Below are 17,870 nucleotides of genomic sequence, written 5' to 3' on the forward strand. Positions count from 1 at the left end.
CACAGCCACATTTTTGAAGGAAAACAGAGGTGTTTTTTGCAAAGTTCCTACCTGTAGATTTTGGCCTGTAGCTGAGCCGCCACCTAGGGAAACCTACCAAACCTGTGCATTTCTGAAAACTAGAGACCTAGGGGAATCCAAGATGGGGTGACTTGTGTGGCTCGGACCAGGTTCTGTTACCCAGAATCCTTTGCAAACCTCAGAATTTGGCTAAAAAAACACATGTTCCTGTGGCAGAAAGTTCTGGAATCTGAGAGGAGCCACAAATTTCCTTCCACCCAGCGTTCCCCCACGTCTCCCGATAAAAATGATACCTCACTTGTGTGGGTAGGCCTAGCGCCCGCGACAGGAAACGCCCCAATGCGCAACGTGGACACAGCCAAATTTTTGAAGGAAAACAGAGGTGTTTTTTGCAAAGTGCCTACCTGTAGATTTTGGCCTGTAGCTCAGCCGTCACCTAAGGAAACCTACCAAACCTGTGCATTTCTGAAAACTAGAGACCTAGGGGAATCCAAGATGGGGTGACTTGTGTGGCTCGGACCAGGTTCTGTTACCCAGAATCCTTTGCAAACCTCAAAATTTGGCCAAAGAAACACTTGTTCCTCACATTTCTGTGGCAGAAAGTTCTGGAATCTGAGAGGAGCCACAAATTTCCTTCCACCCAGCGTTCCCCCACGTCTCCCGATAAAAATGATACCTCACTTGTGTGGGTAGGCCTAGCGCCCGCGACAGGAAACGCCCCAAAGCGCAACGTGGACACAGCCAAATTTTTGAAGGAAAACAGAGGTGTTTTTTGCAAAGTTCCTACCTGTAGATTTTGGCCTGTTGCTGAGCCGCCACCTAGGGAAACCTACCAAACCTGTGCATTTCTGAAAACTAGAGACCTAGGGGAATCCAAGATGGGGTGACTTGTGTGGCTCGGACCAGGTTCTGTTACCCAGAATCCTTTGCAAACCTCAAAATTTGGCCAAAAAAACACATGTTCCTCACATTTCTGTGGCAGAAAGTTCTGGAATCTGAGAGGAGCCACAAATTTCCTTCCACCCAGCGTTCCCCCACGTCTCCCGATAAAAATGATACCGCACTTGTGTGGGTAGGCCTAGCGCCCGCGACAGGAAACGCCCCAAAGCGCAACGTGGACACAGCCAAATTTTTGAAGGAAAACAGAGGTGTTTTCTGCAAAGTGCCTACCTGTAGATTTTGGCCTGTAGCTCAGCCGCCACCTAGGGAAACCTACCAAACCTGTGCAATTCAGAAAACTAGAGAGATAGGGGAATCCAAGATGGGGTGACTTGTGTGGCTCGGAACAGGTTCTGTTACCCAGAATCCTTTGCAAACCTCAGAATTTGGCTAAAAAAACACATGTTCCTCACATTTCTGTGGCAGAAAGTTCTGGAATCTGAGAGGAGCCACAAATTTCCTTCCACCCAGCGTTCCCCCACGTCTCCCGATAAAAATGATACCTCACTTGTGTGGGTAGGCCTAGCGCCCGCGACAGGAAACGCCCCAATGCGCAACGTGGACACAGCGAAATTTTTGAAGGAAAACAGAGGTGTTTTTTGCAAAGTGCCTACCTGTAGATTTTGGCCTGTAGCTCAGCCGTCACCTAAGGAAACCTACCAAACCTGTGCATTTCTGAAAACTAGAGACCTAGGGGATTCCAAGATGGGGTGACTTGTGTGGCTCGGACCAGGTTCTGTTACCCAGAATCCTTTGCAAACCTCAAAATTTGGCCAAAGAAACACTTGTTCCTCACATTTCTGTGGCAGAAAGTTCTGGAATCTGAGAGGAGCCACAAATTTCCTTCCACCCAGCGTTCCCCCACGTCTCCCGATAAAAATGATACCTCACTTGTGTGGGTAGGTCTAGCGCCCGCGACAGGAAACGCCCCAAAGCGCAACGTGGACACAGCCAAATTTTTGAAGGAAAACAGAGGTGTTTTTTGCAAAGTTCCTACCTGTAGATTTTGGCCTGTTGCTGAGCCGCCACCTAGGGAAACCTACCAAACCTGTGCATTTCTGAAAACTAGAGACCTAGGGGAATCCAAGATGGGGTGACTTGTTGCTCGGACCAGGTTCTGTTACCCAGAATCCTTTGCAAACCTCAAAATTTGGCCAAAAAAACACATGTTCCTCACATTTCTGTAGCAGAAAGTTCTGGAATCTGAGAGGAGCCACAAATTTCCTTCCACCCAGCGTTCCCCCACGTCTCCCGATAAAAATGATACCTCACTTGTGTGGGTAGGCCTAGCGCCCGCAACAGGAAACGCCCCAAAGCGCAACGTGGACACAGCCAAATTTTTGAAGGAAAACAGAGGTGTTTTCTGCAAAGTGCCTACCTGTAGATTTTGGCCTGTAGCTCAGCCGCCACCTAGGGAAACCTACCAAACCTGTGCATTTCTGAAAACTAGAGACCTAGGGGAATCCAAGATGGGGTGACTTGTGTGGCTCGGACTAGGTTCTGTTACCCAGAATCCTTTGCAAACCTCAGAATTTGGCTAAAAAACCACATGTTCCTCACATTTCTGTGGCAGAAAGTTCTGGAATCTGAGAGGAGCCACAAATTTCCTTCCACCCAGCGTTCCCGCACGTCTCCCGATAAAAATGATACCTCACTTGTGTGGGTAGGCCTAGCGCCCGCGACAGGAAACGCCCCAAAGCGCAACGTGGACACAGCCAAATTTTTGAAGGAAAACAGAGGTGTTTTTTGCAAAGTGCCTACCTGTAGATTTTGGCCTGTAGCTCATCCGTCACCTAGGGAAACCTATCAAACCTGTGCATTTCTGAAAACTAGAGACCTAGGGGAATCCAAGATGGGGTGACTTGTGTGGCTCGGACCAGGTTCTGTTACCCATAATCCGTTGCAAACCTCAAAATTTGGCCAAAAAAACACATGTTCCTCACATTTCTGTGGCAGAAAGTTCTGGAATCTGAGAGGAGCCACAAATTTCCTTCCACCCATCGTTCCCCCACGTCTCCCGATAAAAATGATACCTCACTTGTGTGGGTAGGCCTAGCGCCCGCGACAGGAAACGCCCCAAAGCGCAACGTGGACACAGCCAAATTTTTGAAGGAAAACAGAGGTGTTTTTTGCAAAGTGCCTACCTGTAGATTTTGGCCTGTAGCTCAGCCGTCACCTAGGGAAACCTACCAAACCTGTGCATTTCTGAAAACTAGAGACCTAGGGGAATCCAAGATGGGGTGACTTGTGTGGCTCGGACCAGGTTCTGTTACCCATAATCCGTTGCAAACCTCAAAATTTGGCCAAAAAAACACATGTTCCTCACATTTCTGTGGCAGAAAGTTCTGGAATCTGAGAGGAGCCACAAATTTCCTTCCACCCATCGTTCCCCCACGTCTCCCGATAAAAATGATACCTCACTTGTGTGGGTAGGCCTAGCGCCCGCGACAGCAAACGCCCCAAAGCGCAATGTGGACACAGCCAAATTTTTGAAGGAAAACAGAGGTGTTTTCTGCAAAGTGCCTACCTGTAGATTTTGGCCTGTAGCTCAGCCGTCACATAGGGAAACCTACCAACCTGTGCATTTCTGAAAACTAGAGACCTAGGGGAATCCAAGATGGGGTGACTTGTGTGGCTCGGACCAGGTTCTGTTACCCAGAATCCTTTGCAAACCTCAAAATTTGGCCAAAAAAACACTTGTTCCTCACATTTCTGTGGCAGAAAGTTCTGGAATCTGAGAGGAGCCACAAATTTCCTTCCACCCAGCGTTCCCCCACGTCTCCCGATAAAAATGATACCTCACTTGTGTGGATAGGCCTAGCGCCCGCGACAGGAAACACCCCAAAGCGCAACGTGGACACAGCCACATTTTTGAAGGAAAACAGAGGTGTTTTTTGCAAAGTTCCTACCTGTAGATTTTGGCCTGTAGCTGAGCCGCCACCTAGGGAAACCTACCAAACCTGTGCATTTCTGAAAACTAGAGACCTAGGGGAATCCAAGATGGGGTGACTTGTGTGGCTCGGACCAGGTTCTGTTACCCAGAATCCTTTGCAAACCTCAGAATTTGGCTAAAAAAACACATGTTCCTCACATTTCTGTGGCAGAAAGTTCTGGAATCTGAGAGGAGCCACAAATTTCCTTCCACCCAGCGTTCCCCCACGTCTCCCGATAAAAATGATACCTCACTTGTGTGGGTAGGCCTAGCGCCCGCGACAGGAAACGCCCCAATGCGCAACGTGGACACAGCCAAATTTTTGAAGGAAAACAGAGGTGTTTTTTGCAAAGTGCCTACCTGTAGATTTTGGCCTGTAGCTCAGCCGTCACCTAAGGAAACCTACCAAACCTGTGCATTTCTGAAAACTAGAGACCTAGGGGAATCCAAGATGGGGTGACTTGTGTGGCTCGGACCAGGTTCTGTTACCCAGAATCCTTTGCAAACCTCAAAATTTGGCCAAAGAAACACTTGTTCCTCACATTTCTGTGGCAGAAAGTTCTGGAATCTGAGAGGAGCCACAAATTTCCTTCCACCCAGCGTTCCCCCACGTCTCCCGATAAAAATGATACCTCACTTGTGTGGGTAGGCCTAGCGCCCGCGACAGGAAACGCCCCAAAGCGCAACCTGGACACAGCCAAATTTTTGAAGGAAAACAGAGGTGTTTTTTGCAAAGTTCCTACCTGTAGATTTTGGCCTGTTGCTGAGCCGCCACCTAGGGAAACCTACCAAACCTGTGCATTTCTGAAAACTAGAGACCTAGGGGAATCCAAGATGGGGTGACTTGTGTGGCTCGGACCAGGTTCTGTTACCCAGAATCCTTTGCAAACCTCAAAATTTGGCCAAAAAAACACATGTTCCTCACATTTCTGTGGCAGAAAGTTCTGGAATCTGAGAGGAGCCACAAATTTCCTTCCACCCAGCGTTCCCCCACGTCTCCCGATAAAAATGATACCTCACTTGTGTGGGTAGGCCTAGCGCCCGCAACAGGAAACGCCCCAAAGCGCAACGTGGACACAGCCAAATTTTTGAAGGAAAACAGAGGTGTTTTCTGCAAAGTGCCTACCTGTAGATTTTGGCCTGTAGCTCAGCCGCCACCTAGGGAAACCTACCAAACCTGTGCATTTCTGAAAACTAGAGACCTAGGGGAATCCAAGATGGGGTGACTTGTGTGGCTCGGACTAGGTTCTGTTACCCAGAATCCTTTGCAAACCTCAGAATTTGGCTAAAAAACCACATGTTCCTCACATTTCTGTGGCAGAAAGTTCTGGAATCTGAGAGGAGCCACAAATTTCCTTCCACCCAGCGTTCGCGCACGTCTCCCGATAAAAATGATACCTCACTTGTGTGGGTAGGCCTAGCGCCCGCGACAGGAAACGCCCCAAAGCGCAACGTGGACACAGCCAAATTTTTGAAGGAAAACAGAGGTGTTTTTTGCAAAGTGCCTACCTGTAGATTTTGGCCTGTAGCTCATCCGTCACCTAGGGAAACTTATCAAACCTGTGCATTTCTGAAAACTAGAGACCTAGGGGAATCCAAGATGGGGTGACTTGTGTGGCTCGGACCAGGTTCGGTTACCCAGAATCCGTTGCAAACCTCAAAATTTGGCCAAAAAAACACATGTTCCTCACATTTCTGTGGCAGAAAGTTCTGGAATCTGAGAGGAGCCACAAATTTCCTTCCACCCATCGTTCCCCCACGTCTCCCGATAAAAATGATACCTCACTTGTGTGGGTAGGCCTAGCGCCCGCGACAGGAAACGCCCCAAAGCGCAACGTGGACACAGCCAAATTTTTGAAGGAAAACAGAGGTGTTTTTTGCAAAGTGCCTACCTGTAGATTTTGGCCTGTAGCTCAGCCGTCACCTAGGGAAACCTACCAAACCTGTGCATTTCTGAAAACTAGAGACCTAGGGGAATCCAAGATGGGGTGACTTGTGTGGCTCGGACCAGGTTCTGTTACCCATAATCCGTTGCAAACCTCAAAATTTGGCCAAAAAAACACATGTTCCTCACATTTCTGTGGCAGAAAGTTCTGGAATCTGAGAGGAGCCACAAATTTCCTTCCACCCATCATTCCCCCACGTCTCCCGATAAAAATGATACCTCACTTGTGTGGGTAGGCCTAGCGCCCGCGACAGGAAACGCCCCAAAGCGCAATGTGGACACAGCCACATTTTTGAAGGAAAACAGAGGTGTTTTCTGCAAAGTGCCTACCTGTAGATTTTGGCCTGTAGCTCAGCCGTCACCTAGGGAAACCTACCAACCTGTGCATTTCTGAAAACTAGAGACCTAGGGGAATCCAAGATGGGGTGACTTGTGTGGCTCGGACCAGGTTCTGTTACCCAGAATCCTTTGCAAACCTCAAAATTTGGCCAAAAAAACACTTGTTCCTCACATTTCTGTGGCAGAAAGTTCTGGAATCTGAGAGGAGCCACAAATTTCCTTCCACCCAGCGTTCCCCCACGTCTCCCGATAAAAATGATACCTCACTTGTGTGGATAGGCCTAGCGCCCGCGACAGGAAACACCCCAAAGCGCAACGTGGACACAGCCACATTTTTGAAGGAAAACAGAGGTGTTTTTTGCAAAGTTCCTTCCTGTAGATTTTGGCCTGTAGCTGAGCCGCCACCTAGGGAAACCTACCAAACCTGTGCATTTCTGAAAACTAGAGACCTAGGGGAATCCAAGATGGGGTGACTTGTGTGGCTCGGACCAGGTTCTGTTACCCAGAATCCTTTGCAAACCTCAGAATTTGGCTAAAAAAACACATGTTCCTCACATTTCTGTGGCAGAAAGTTCTGGAATCTGAGAGGAGCCACAAATTTCCTTCCACCCAGCGTTCCCCCACATCTCCCGATAAAAATTATACCTCACTTGTGTGGGTAGGCCTAGCGCCCGCGACAGGAAACGCCCCAAAGCGCAAAGTGGACACAGCCAAATTTTTGAAGGAAAACAGAGGTGTTTTTTGCAAAGTGCCTACCTGTAGATTTTGGCCTGTAGCTGAGCCGCCAACTAGGGAAACCTACCAAACCTGTGCCTTTCTGAAAACTAGAGAACTAGGGGAATCCAAGATGGGGTGACTTGTGTGGCTCGGACCAGGTTCTGTTACCCAGAATCCTTTGCAAACCTCAAAATTTGGCTAAAAAAACACATGTTCCTCATATTTCTGTGGCAGAAAGTTCTGGAATCTGAGGGGAGCCACAAATTTCCTTCCACCCAGCGTTCCCCCACGTCTCCCGATAAAAATGATACCTCACTTGTGTGGGTAGGCCTAGCGCCCGCGACAGGAAACGCCCCAAAGCGCAACGTGGACACAGCCAAATTTTTGAAGGAAAACAGAGGTGTTTTTTGCAAAGTGCCTACCTGTAGATTTTGGCCTGTAGCTGAGCCGCCACCTAGGGAAACCTACCAAACCTGTGCATTTCTGAAAACTAGAGACCTAGGGGAATCCAAGATGGGGTGACTTGTGTGGCTCGGACCAGGTTCTGTTACCCAGAATCCTTTGCAAACCTCAGAATTTGGCTAAAAAAACACATGTTCCTCACATTTCTGTGGCAGAAAGTTCTGGAATCTGAGAAGAGCCACAAATTTCCTTCCACCCAGCGTTCCCCCACGTCTCCCGATAAAAATGATACCTCACTTGTGTGGGTAGGCCTAGCGCCCGCGACAGGAAACGCCCCAATGCGCAACGTGGACACAGCCAAATTTTTGAAGAAAAACAGAGGTGTTTTTTGCAAAGTGCCTACCTGTATATTTTGGCCTGTAGCTCAGCCGTCACCTAGGGAAACCTACCAAACCTGTGCATTTCTGAAAACTAGAGACCTAGGGGAATCCAAGATGGGGTGACTTGTGTGGCTCGGACCAAGTTGTGTTACCCAGAATCCTTTGCAAACCTCAAAATTTGGCCAAAAAAACACATGTTCCTCACATTTCTGTGGCAGAAAGTTTTGGAATCTGAGAGGAGCCACAAATTTCCTTCCACCCAGCGTTCCCCCACGTCTCCCGATAAAAATGATACCTCACTTGTGTGGGTAGGCCTAGCGCCCGCGACAGGAAACGCCCCAAAGCGCAACGTGGACACAGCCAAATTTTTGAAGGAAAACAGAGGTGTTTTTTGCAAAGTTCCTACCTGTAGATTTTGGCCTGTTGCTGAGCCGCCACCTAGGGAAACCTACCAAACCTGTGCATTTCTGAAAACTAGAGACCTAGGGGAATCCAAGATGGGGTGACTTGTGTGGCTCGGACTAGGTTCTGTTACCCAGAATCCTTTGCAAACCTCAGAATTTGGCTAAAAAACCACATGTTCCTCACATTTCTGTGGCAGAAAGTTCTGGAATCTGAGAGGAGCCACAAATTTCCTTCCACCCAGTGTTCCCCCACGTCTCCCGATAAAAATGATACCTTACTTGTGTGGGTAGGCCTAGCGCCCGTGACAGGAAACGCCCCAAAGCGCAAAGTGGACACAGCCACATTTTTGAAGGAAAACAGAGGTGTTTTTTGCAAAGTGCCTACCTGTAGATTTTGGCCTGTAGCTCAGCCGTCACCTAGGGAAACCTACCAAACCTGTGCATTTCTGAAAACTAGAGACCTAGGGGAATCCAAGATGGAGTGACTTGTGTGGCTCGGACCAGGTTCTGTTACCCAGAATCCTTTGCAAACCTCAAAATTTGGCCAAAAAAACACATGTTCCTCACATTTCTGTGGCAGAAAGTTTTGGAATCTGAGAGGAGCAACAAATTTCCTTCCACCCAGCGTTCCCCCACGTCTCCCGATAAAAATAATACCTCACTTGTGTGGGTAGGCCTAGCGCCCGCGACAGGAAACGCCCCAAAGCGCAACCTGGACACAGCCAAATTTTTGAAGGAAAACAGAGGTGTTTTTTGCAAAGTGCCTACCTGTAGATTTTGGCCTGTAGCTGAGCCGCCACCTAGGGAAACCTACCAAACCTGTGCATTTCTGAAAACTAGAGACCTGGGGAATCCAAGATGGGGTGACTTGTGTGGCTCGGACCAGGTTCTGTTACCCAGAATCCTTTGCAAACCTCAAAATTTGGCCAAAAAAACACATGCTCCTCACATTTCTGTGGCAGAAAGTTCTGGAATCTGAGAGGAGCCACAAATTTCCTTCCACCCAGCGTTCCCCCACGTCTCCCGATAAAAATGATACCTCACTTGTGTGGGTAGGCCTAGCGCCCGCGACAGGAAAGGCCCCAAAGCGCAACGTGGACACAGCCAAATTTTTGAAGGAAAACAGAGTTGTTTTTTGCAAAGTGCCTACCTGTAGATTTTGGCCTGTAGCTCAGCCGTCACCTAGGGAAACCTACCAAACCTGTGCATTTCTGAAAAATAGAGACCTAGGGGAATCCAAGATGGGGTGACTTGTGTGGCTCGGACCAGGTTCTGTTACCCAGAATCCGTTGCAAACCTCAAAATTTGGCCAAAAAAACACATGTTCCTCACATTTCTGTGGCAGAAAGTTCTGGAATCTGAGAGGAGCCACAAATTTCCTTCCGCCCATCGTTCCCCCACGTCTCCCGATAAAAATGATACCTCACTTGTGTGGGTAGGCCTAGCGCCCGCGACAGGAAACGCCCCAAAGCGCAACGTGGACACAGCCAAATTTTTGAAGGAAAACAGGTGTTTTTTGCAAAGTGCCTACCTGTAGATTTTGGCCTGTAGCTGTAGCTCAGCCGCTACCTAGGGAAACTTACCAAACCTGTGCATTTCTGAAAATTAGAGACCTAGGGGAATCCAAGATGGGGTGACTTGTGTGGCTCGGACCAGGTTCTGTTACCCAGAATCCTTTGCAAACCTCAGAATTTGGCTAAAAAAACACATCTTCCTCACATTTCTGTGACTGAAAGTTATAGAATCTGAGAGGAGCCACAAATTTCCTTCCACCCAGCGTTCCCCCACGTCTCCCGATAAAAATGATACCTCACTTGTGTGGGTAGGCCTAGCGCCCGCAACAGGAAACGCCACAAAGCGCAACGTGGACACAGACAAATTTTTGAAGGCAAACAGAGGTGTTTTTGCAAAGTGCCTACCTGTAGATTTTGGCCTGTAGCTCAGCCGCCACCTAGGGAAACCTACCAAACCTGTGCATTTCTGAAAACTAGAGACCTAGGGGAATCCAAGATGGGGTGACTTGTGTGGCTCGAACCAGGTTCTGTTACCCAGAATCCTTTGCAAACCTCAAAATTTGGCCAAAAAAACACATGTTCCTCACATTTATGTAGCAGAAAGTTTTGGAATCTGAGAGGAGCCACAAATTTCCTTCCACCCAGCGTTCCCCCACGTCTCCCGATAAAAAGATACCTCACTTGTGTGGGTAGGCCAAGCGCCCGCGACAGGAAACGCCCCAAAGCGCAACGTGGACACAGCCAAATTTTTGAAGGAAAACAGAGATGTTTTTTGCAAAGTGCCTACCTGTAGATTTTGGCCTGTAGCTCAGCCGCCACCTAGGGAAACCTACCAAACCTGTGCATTTCTGAAAACTAGAGACCTAGGGGAATCCAAGATGGGGTGACTTGTGTGGCTCGGACCAGGTTCTGTTACCCAGAATCCCTTGCAAACCTCAGAATTTGGCTAAAAAAACACATGTTCCTCACATTTCTGTGGCAGAAAGTTCTTGAATCTGAGGGGAGCCACAAATTTCCTTCCACCCAGCGTTCCCCCACGTCTCCCGATAAAAATGATACCGCACTTGTGTGGGTAGGCCTAGCGCCCGCGACAGGAAACGCCCCAAAGCGCAACGTGGACACAGCCAAATTTTTGAAGGAAAACAGAGGTGTTTTCTGCAAAGTGCCTACCTGTAGATTTTGGCCTGTAGCTCAGCCGCCACCTAGGGAAACCTACCAAACCTGTGCAATTCAGAAAACTAGAGAGATAGGGGAATCCAAGATGGGGTGACTTGTGTGGCTCGGAACAGGTTCTGTTACCCAGAATCCTTTGCAAACCTCAGAATTTGGCTAAAAAAACACATGTTCCTCACATTTCTGTGGCAGAAAGTTCTGGAATCTGAGAGGAGCCACAAATTTCCTTCCACCCAGCGTTCCCCCACGTCTCCCGATAAAAATGATACCTCACTTGTGTGGGTAGGCCTAGCGCCCGCGACAGGAAACGCCCCAATGCGCAACGTGGACACAGCGAAATTTTTGAAGGAAAACAGAGGTGTTTTTTGCAAAGTGCCTACCTGTAGATTTTGGCCTGTAGCTCAGCCGTCACCTAAGGAAACCTACCAAACCTGTGCATTTCTGAAAACTAGAGACCTAGGGGATTCCAAGATGGGGTGACTTGTGTGGCTCGGACCAGGTTCTGTTACCCAGAATCCTTTGCAAACCTCAAAATTTGGCCAAAGAAACACTTGTTCCTCACATTTCTGTGGCAGAAAGTTCTGGAATCTGAGAGGAGCCACAAATTTCCTTCCACCCAGCGTTCCCCCACGTCTCCCGATAAAAATGATACCTCACTTGTGTGGGTAGGCCTAGCGCCCGCGACAGGAAACGCCCCAAAGCGCAACGTGGACACAGCCAAATTTTTGAAGGAAAACAGAGGTGTTTTTTGCAAAGTTCCTACCTGTAGATTTTGGCCTGTTGCTGAGCCGCCACCTAGGGAAACCTACCAAACCTGTGCATTTCTGAAAACTAGAGACCTAGGGGAATCCAAGATGGGGTGACTTGTTGCTCGGACCAGGTTCTGTTACCCAGAATCCTTTGCAAACCTCAAAATTTGGCCAAAAAAACACATGTTCCTCACATTTCTGTAGCAGAAAGTTCTGGAATCTGAGAGGAGCCACAAATTTCCTTCCACCCAGCGTTCCCCCACGTCTCCCGATAAAAATGATACCTCACTTGTGTGGGTAGGCCTAGCGCCCGCAACAGGAAACGCCCCAAAGCGCAACGTGGACACAGCCAAATTTTTGAAGGAAAACAGAGGTGTTTTCTGCAAAGTGCCTACCTGTAGATTTTGGCCTGTAGCTCAGCCGCCACCTAGGGAAACCTACCAAACCTGTGCATTTCTGAAAACTAGAGACCTAGGGGAATCCAAGATGGGGTGACTTGTGTGGCTCGGACTAGGTTCTGTTACCCAGAATCCTTTGCAAACCTCAGAATTTGGCTAAAAAACCACATGTTCCTCACATTTCTGTGGCAGAAAGTTCTGGAATCTGAGAGGAGCCACAAATTTCCTTCCACCCAGCGTTCCCGCACGTCTCCCGATAAAAATGATACCTCACTTGTGTGGGTAGGCCTAGCGCCCGCGACAGGAAACGCCCCAAAGCGCAACGTGGACACAGCCAAATTTTTGAAGGAAAACAGAGGTGTTTTTTGCAAAGTGCCTACCTGTAGATTTTGGCCTGTAGCTCATCCGTCACCTAGGGAAACCTATCAAACCTGTGCATTTCTGAAAACTAGAGACCTAGGGGAATCCAAGATGGGGTGACTTGTGTGGCTCGGACCAGGTTCTGTTACCCATAATCCGTTGCAAACCTCAAAATTTGGCCAAAAAAACACATGTTCCTCACATTTCTGTGGCAGAAAGTTCTGGAATCTGAGAGGAGCCACAAATTTCCTTCCACCCATCGTTCCCCCACGTCTCCCGATAAAAATGATACCTCACTTGTGTGGGTAGGCCTAGCGCCCGCGACAGGAAACGCCCCAAAGCGCAACGTGGACACAGCCAAATTTTTGAAGGAAAACAGAGGAGTTTTTTGCAAAGTGCCTACCTGTAGATTTTGGCCTGTAGCTCAGCCGTCACCTAGGGAAACCTACCAAACCTGTGCATTTCTGAAAACTAGAGACCTAGGGGAATCCAAGATGGGGTGACTTGTGTGGCTCGGACCAGGTTCTGTTACCCAGAATCCTTTGCAAACCTCAGAATTTGGCTAAAAAAAACCATGTTCCTCACATTTCTGTGGCAGAAAGTTCTGGAATCTGAGAGGAGCCACAAATTTCCTTCCACCCAGCGTTCCCCCACGTCTCCCGATAAAAATGATACCTCACTTGTGTGGGTAGGCCTAGCGCCCGCGACAGGAAACGCCCCAATGCGCAACGTGGACACAGCCAAATTTTTGAAGGAAAACAGAGGTGTTTTTTGCAAAGTGCCTACCTGTAGATTTTGGCCTGTAGCTCAGCCGTCACCTAAGGAAACCTACCAAACCTGTGCATTTCTGAAAACTAGAGACCTAGGGGAATCCAAGATGGGGTGACTTGTGTGGCTCGGACCAGGTTCTGTTACCCAGAATCCTTTGCAAACCTCAAAATTTGGCCAAAGAAACACTTGTTCCTCACATTTCTGTGGCAGAAAGTTCTGGAATCTGAGAGGAGCCACAAATTTCCTTCCACCCAGCGTTCCCCCACGTCTCCCGATAAAAATGATACCTCACTTGTGTGGGTAGGCCTAGCGCCCGCGACAGGAAACGCCCCAAAGTGCAACCTGGACACAGCCAAATTTTTGAAGGAAAACAGAGGTGTTTTTTGCAAAGTTCCTACCTGTAGATTTTGGCCTGTTGCTGAGCCGCCACCTAGGGAAACCTACCAAACCTGTGCATTTCTGAAAACTAGAGACCTAGGGGAATCCAAGATGGGGTGACTTGTGTGGCTCGGACCAGGTTCTGTTACCCAGAATCCTTTGCAAACCTCAAAATTTGGCCAAAAAAACACATGTTCCTCACATTTCTGTGGCAGAAAGTTCTGGAATCTGAGAGGAGCCACAAATTTCCTTCCACCCAGCGTTCCCCCACGTCTCCCGATAAAAATGATACCTCACTTGTGTGGGTAGGCCTAGCGCCCGCAACAGGAAACGCCCCAAAGCGCAACGTGGACACAGCCAAATTTTTGAAGGAAAACAGAGGTGTTTTCTGCAAAGTGCCTACCTGTAGATTTTGGCCTGTAGCTCAGCCGCCACCTAGGGAAACCTACCAAACCTGTGCATTTCTGAAAACTAGAGACCTAGGGGAATCCAAGATGGGGTGACTTGTGTGGCTCGGACTAGGTTCTGTTACCCAGAATCCTTTGCAAACCTCAGAATTTGGCTAAAAAACCACATGTTCCTCACATTTCTGTGGCAGAAAGTTCTGGAATCTGAGAGGAGCCACAAATTTCCTTCCACCCAGCGTTCGCGCACGTCTCCCGATAAAAATGATACCTCACTTGTGTGGGTAGGCCTAGCGCCCGCGACAGGAAACGCCCCAAAGCGCAACGTGGACACAGCCAAATTTTTGAAGGAAAACAGAGGTGTTTTTTGCAAAGTGCCTACCTGTAGATTTTGGCCTGTAGCTCATCCGTCACCTAGGGAAACCTATCAAACCTGTGCATTTCTGAAAACTAGAGACCTAGGGGAATCCAAGATGGGGTGACTTGTGTGGCTCGGACCAGGTTCTGTTACCCAGAATCCTTTGCAAACCTCAGAATTTGGCTAAAAAAACACATGTTCCTCACATTTCTGTGGCAGAAAGTTCTGGAATCTGAGAAGAGCCACAAATTTCCTTCCACCCAGCGTTCCCCCACGTCTCCCGATAAAAATGATACCTCACTTGTGTGGGTAGGCCTAGCGCCCGCGACAGGAAACGCCCCAATGCGCAACGTGGACACAGCCAAATTTTTGAAGAAAAACAGAGGTGTTTTTTGCAAAGTGCCTACCTGTATATTTTGGCCTGTAGCTCAGCCGTCACCTAGGGAAACCTACCAAACCTGTGCATTTCTGAAAACTAGAGACCTAGGGGAATCCAAGATGGGGTGACTTGTGTGGCTCGGACCAGGTTCTGTTACCCAGAATCCTTTGCAAACCTCAAAATTTGGCCAAAAAAACACTTGTTCCTCACATTTCTGTGGCAGAAAGTTCTGGAATCTGAGAGGAGCCACAAATTTCCTTCCACCCAGCGTTCCCCCACGTCTCCCGATAAAAATGATACCTCACTTGTGTGGATAGGCCTAGCGCCCGCGACAGGAAATACCCCAAAGCGCAACGTGGACACAGCCACATTTTTGAAGGAAAACAGAGGTGTTTTTTGCAAAGTTCCTACCTGTAGATTTTGGCCTGTAGCTGAGCCGCCACCTAGAGAAACCTACCAAACCTGTGCATTTCTGAAAACTAGAGACCTAGGGGAATCCAAGATGGGGTGACTTGTGTGGCTCGGACCAGGTTCTGTTACCCAGAATCCTTTGCAAACCTCAAAATTTGGCTAAAAAAACACATGTTACTCATATTTCTGTGGCAGAAAGTTCTGGAATCTGAGGGGAGCCACAAATTTCCTTCCACCCAGCGTTCCCCCACGTCTCCCGATAAAAATGATACCTCACTTGTGTGGGTAGGCCTAGCGCCCGCGACAGGAAACGCCCCAAAGCGCAACGTGGACACAGCCAAATTTTTGAAGGAAAACAGAGGTGTTTTTTGCTAAGTGCCTACCTGTAGATTTTGGCCTGTAGCTGAGCCGCCACCTAGGGAAACCTACCAAACCTGTGCATTTCTGAAAACTAGAGACCTAGGGGAATCCAAGATGGGGTGACTTGTGTGGCTCGGACCAGGTTCTGTTACCCAGAATCCTTTGCAAACCTCAGAATTTGGCTAAAAAAACACATGTTCCTCACATTTCTGTGGCAGAAAGTTCTGGAATCTGAGAAGAGCCACAAATTTCCTTCCACCCAGCGTTCCCCCACGTCTCCCGATAAAAATGATACCTCACTTGTGTGGGTAGGCCTAGCGCCCGCGACAGGAAACGCCCCAATGCGCAACGTGGACACAGCCAAATTTTTGAAGAAAAACAGAGGTGTTTTTTGCAAAGTGCCTACCTGTATATTTTGGCCTGTAGCTCAGCCGTCACCTAGGGAAACCTACCAAACCTGTGCATTTCTGAAAACTAGAGACCTAGGGGAATCCAAGATGGGGTGACTTGTGTGGCTCGGACCAGGTTCTGTTACCCAGAATCCTTTGCAAACCTCAAAATTTGGCCAAAAAAACACTTGTTCCTCACATTTCTGTGGCAGAAAGTTCTGGAATCTGAGAGGAGCCACAAATTTCCTTCCACCCAGCGTTCCCCCACGTCTCCCGATAAAAATGATACCTCACTTGTGTGGATAGGCCTAGCGCCCGCGACAGGAAACACCCCAAAGCGCAACGTGGACACAGCCACATTTTTGAAGGAAAACAGAGGTGTTTTTTGCAAAGTTCCTACCTGTAGATTTTGGCCTGTAGCTGAGCCGCCACCTAGAGAAACCTACCAAACCTGTGCATTTCTGAAAACTAGAGACCTAGGGGAATCCAAGATGGGGTGACTTGTGTGGCTCGGACCAGGTTCTGTTACCCAGAATCCTTTGCAAACCTCAAAATTTGGCTAAAAAAACACATGTTACTCATATTTCTGTGGCAGAAAGTTCTGGAATCTGAGGGGAGCCACAAATTTCCTTCCACCCAGCGTTCCCCCACGTCTCCCGATAAAAATGATACCTCACTTGTGTGGGTAGGCCTAGCGCCCGCGACAGGAAACGCCCCAAAGCGCAACGTGGACACAGCCAAATTTTTGAAGGAAAACAGAGGTGTTTTTTGCAAAGTGCCTACCTGTAGATTTTGGCCTGTAGCTGAGCCGCCACCTAGGGAAACCTACCAAACCTGTGCATTTCTGAAAACTAGAGACCTAGGGGAATCCAATATGGGGTGACTTGTGTGGCTCGGACCAGGTTCTGTTACCCAGAATCCTTTGCAAACCTCAGAATTTGGCTAAAAAAACACATGTTCCTCACATTTCTGTGGCAGAAAGTTCTGGAATCTGAGAAGAGCCACAAATTTCCTTCCACCCAGCGTTCCCCCACGTCTCCCGATAAAAATGATACCTCACTTGTGTGGGTAGGCCTAGCGCCCGCGACAGGAAACGCCCCAATGCGCAACGTGGACACAGCCAAATTTTTGAAGAAAAACAGAGGTGTTTTTTGCAAAGTGCCTACCTGTATATTTTGGCCTGTAGCTCAGCCGTCACCTAGGGAAACCTACCAAACCTGTGCATTTCTGAAAACTAGAGACCTAGGGGAATCCAAGATGGGGTGACTTGTGTGGCTCGGACCAAGTTGTGGTACCCAGAATCCTTTGCAAACCTCAAAATTTGGCCAAAAAAACACATGTTCCTCACATTTCTGTGGCAGAAAGTTCTGGAATCTGAGAGGAGCCACAAATTTCCTTCCACCCAGCGTTCCCCCACGTCTCCCGATAAAAATGATACCTCACTTGTGTGGGTAGGCCTAGCGCCCGTGACAGGAAACGCCCCAAAGCGCAACCTGGACACAGCCAAATTTTTGAAGGAAAACAGAGGTGTTTTTTGCAAAGTGCCTACCTGTAGATTTTGGCCTGTAGCTGAGCCGCCACCTAGGGAAACCTACCAAACCTGTGCATTTCTGAAAACTAGAGACCTGGGGAATCCAAGATGGGGTGACTTGTGTGGCTCGGACCAGGTTCTGTTACCCAGAATCCTTTGCAAACCTCAAAATTTGGCCAAAAAAACACATGTTCCTCACATTTCTGTGGCAGAAAGTTCTGGAATCTGAGAGGAGCCACAAATGTCCTTCCACCCAGCGTTCCCCCACGTCTCCCGATAAAAATGATACCTCACTTGTGTGGGTAGGCCTAGCGCCCGCGACAGGAAAGGCCCCAAAGCGCAACGTGGACACAGCCAAATTTTTGAAGGAAAACAGAGGTGTTTTTTGCAAAGTGCCTACCTGTAGATTTTGGCCTGTAGCTCAGCCGTCACCTAGGGAAACCTACCAAACCTGTGCATTTCTGAAAACTAGAGACCTAGGGGAATCCAAGATGGGGTGACTTGTGTGGCTCGGACCAGGTTCTGTTACCCAGAATCCGTTGCAAACCTCAAAATTTGGCCAAAAAAAACACATGTTCCTCACATTTCTGTGGCAGAAAGTTCTGGAATCTGAGAG

This window comes from Pleurodeles waltl, chromosome 4_1, assembly GCF_031143425.1.
Source record: "Pleurodeles waltl isolate 20211129_DDA chromosome 4_1, aPleWal1.hap1.20221129, whole genome shotgun sequence".
NCBI classification, from domain to species: domain Eukaryota; kingdom Metazoa; phylum Chordata; class Amphibia; order Caudata; family Salamandridae; genus Pleurodeles; species Pleurodeles waltl.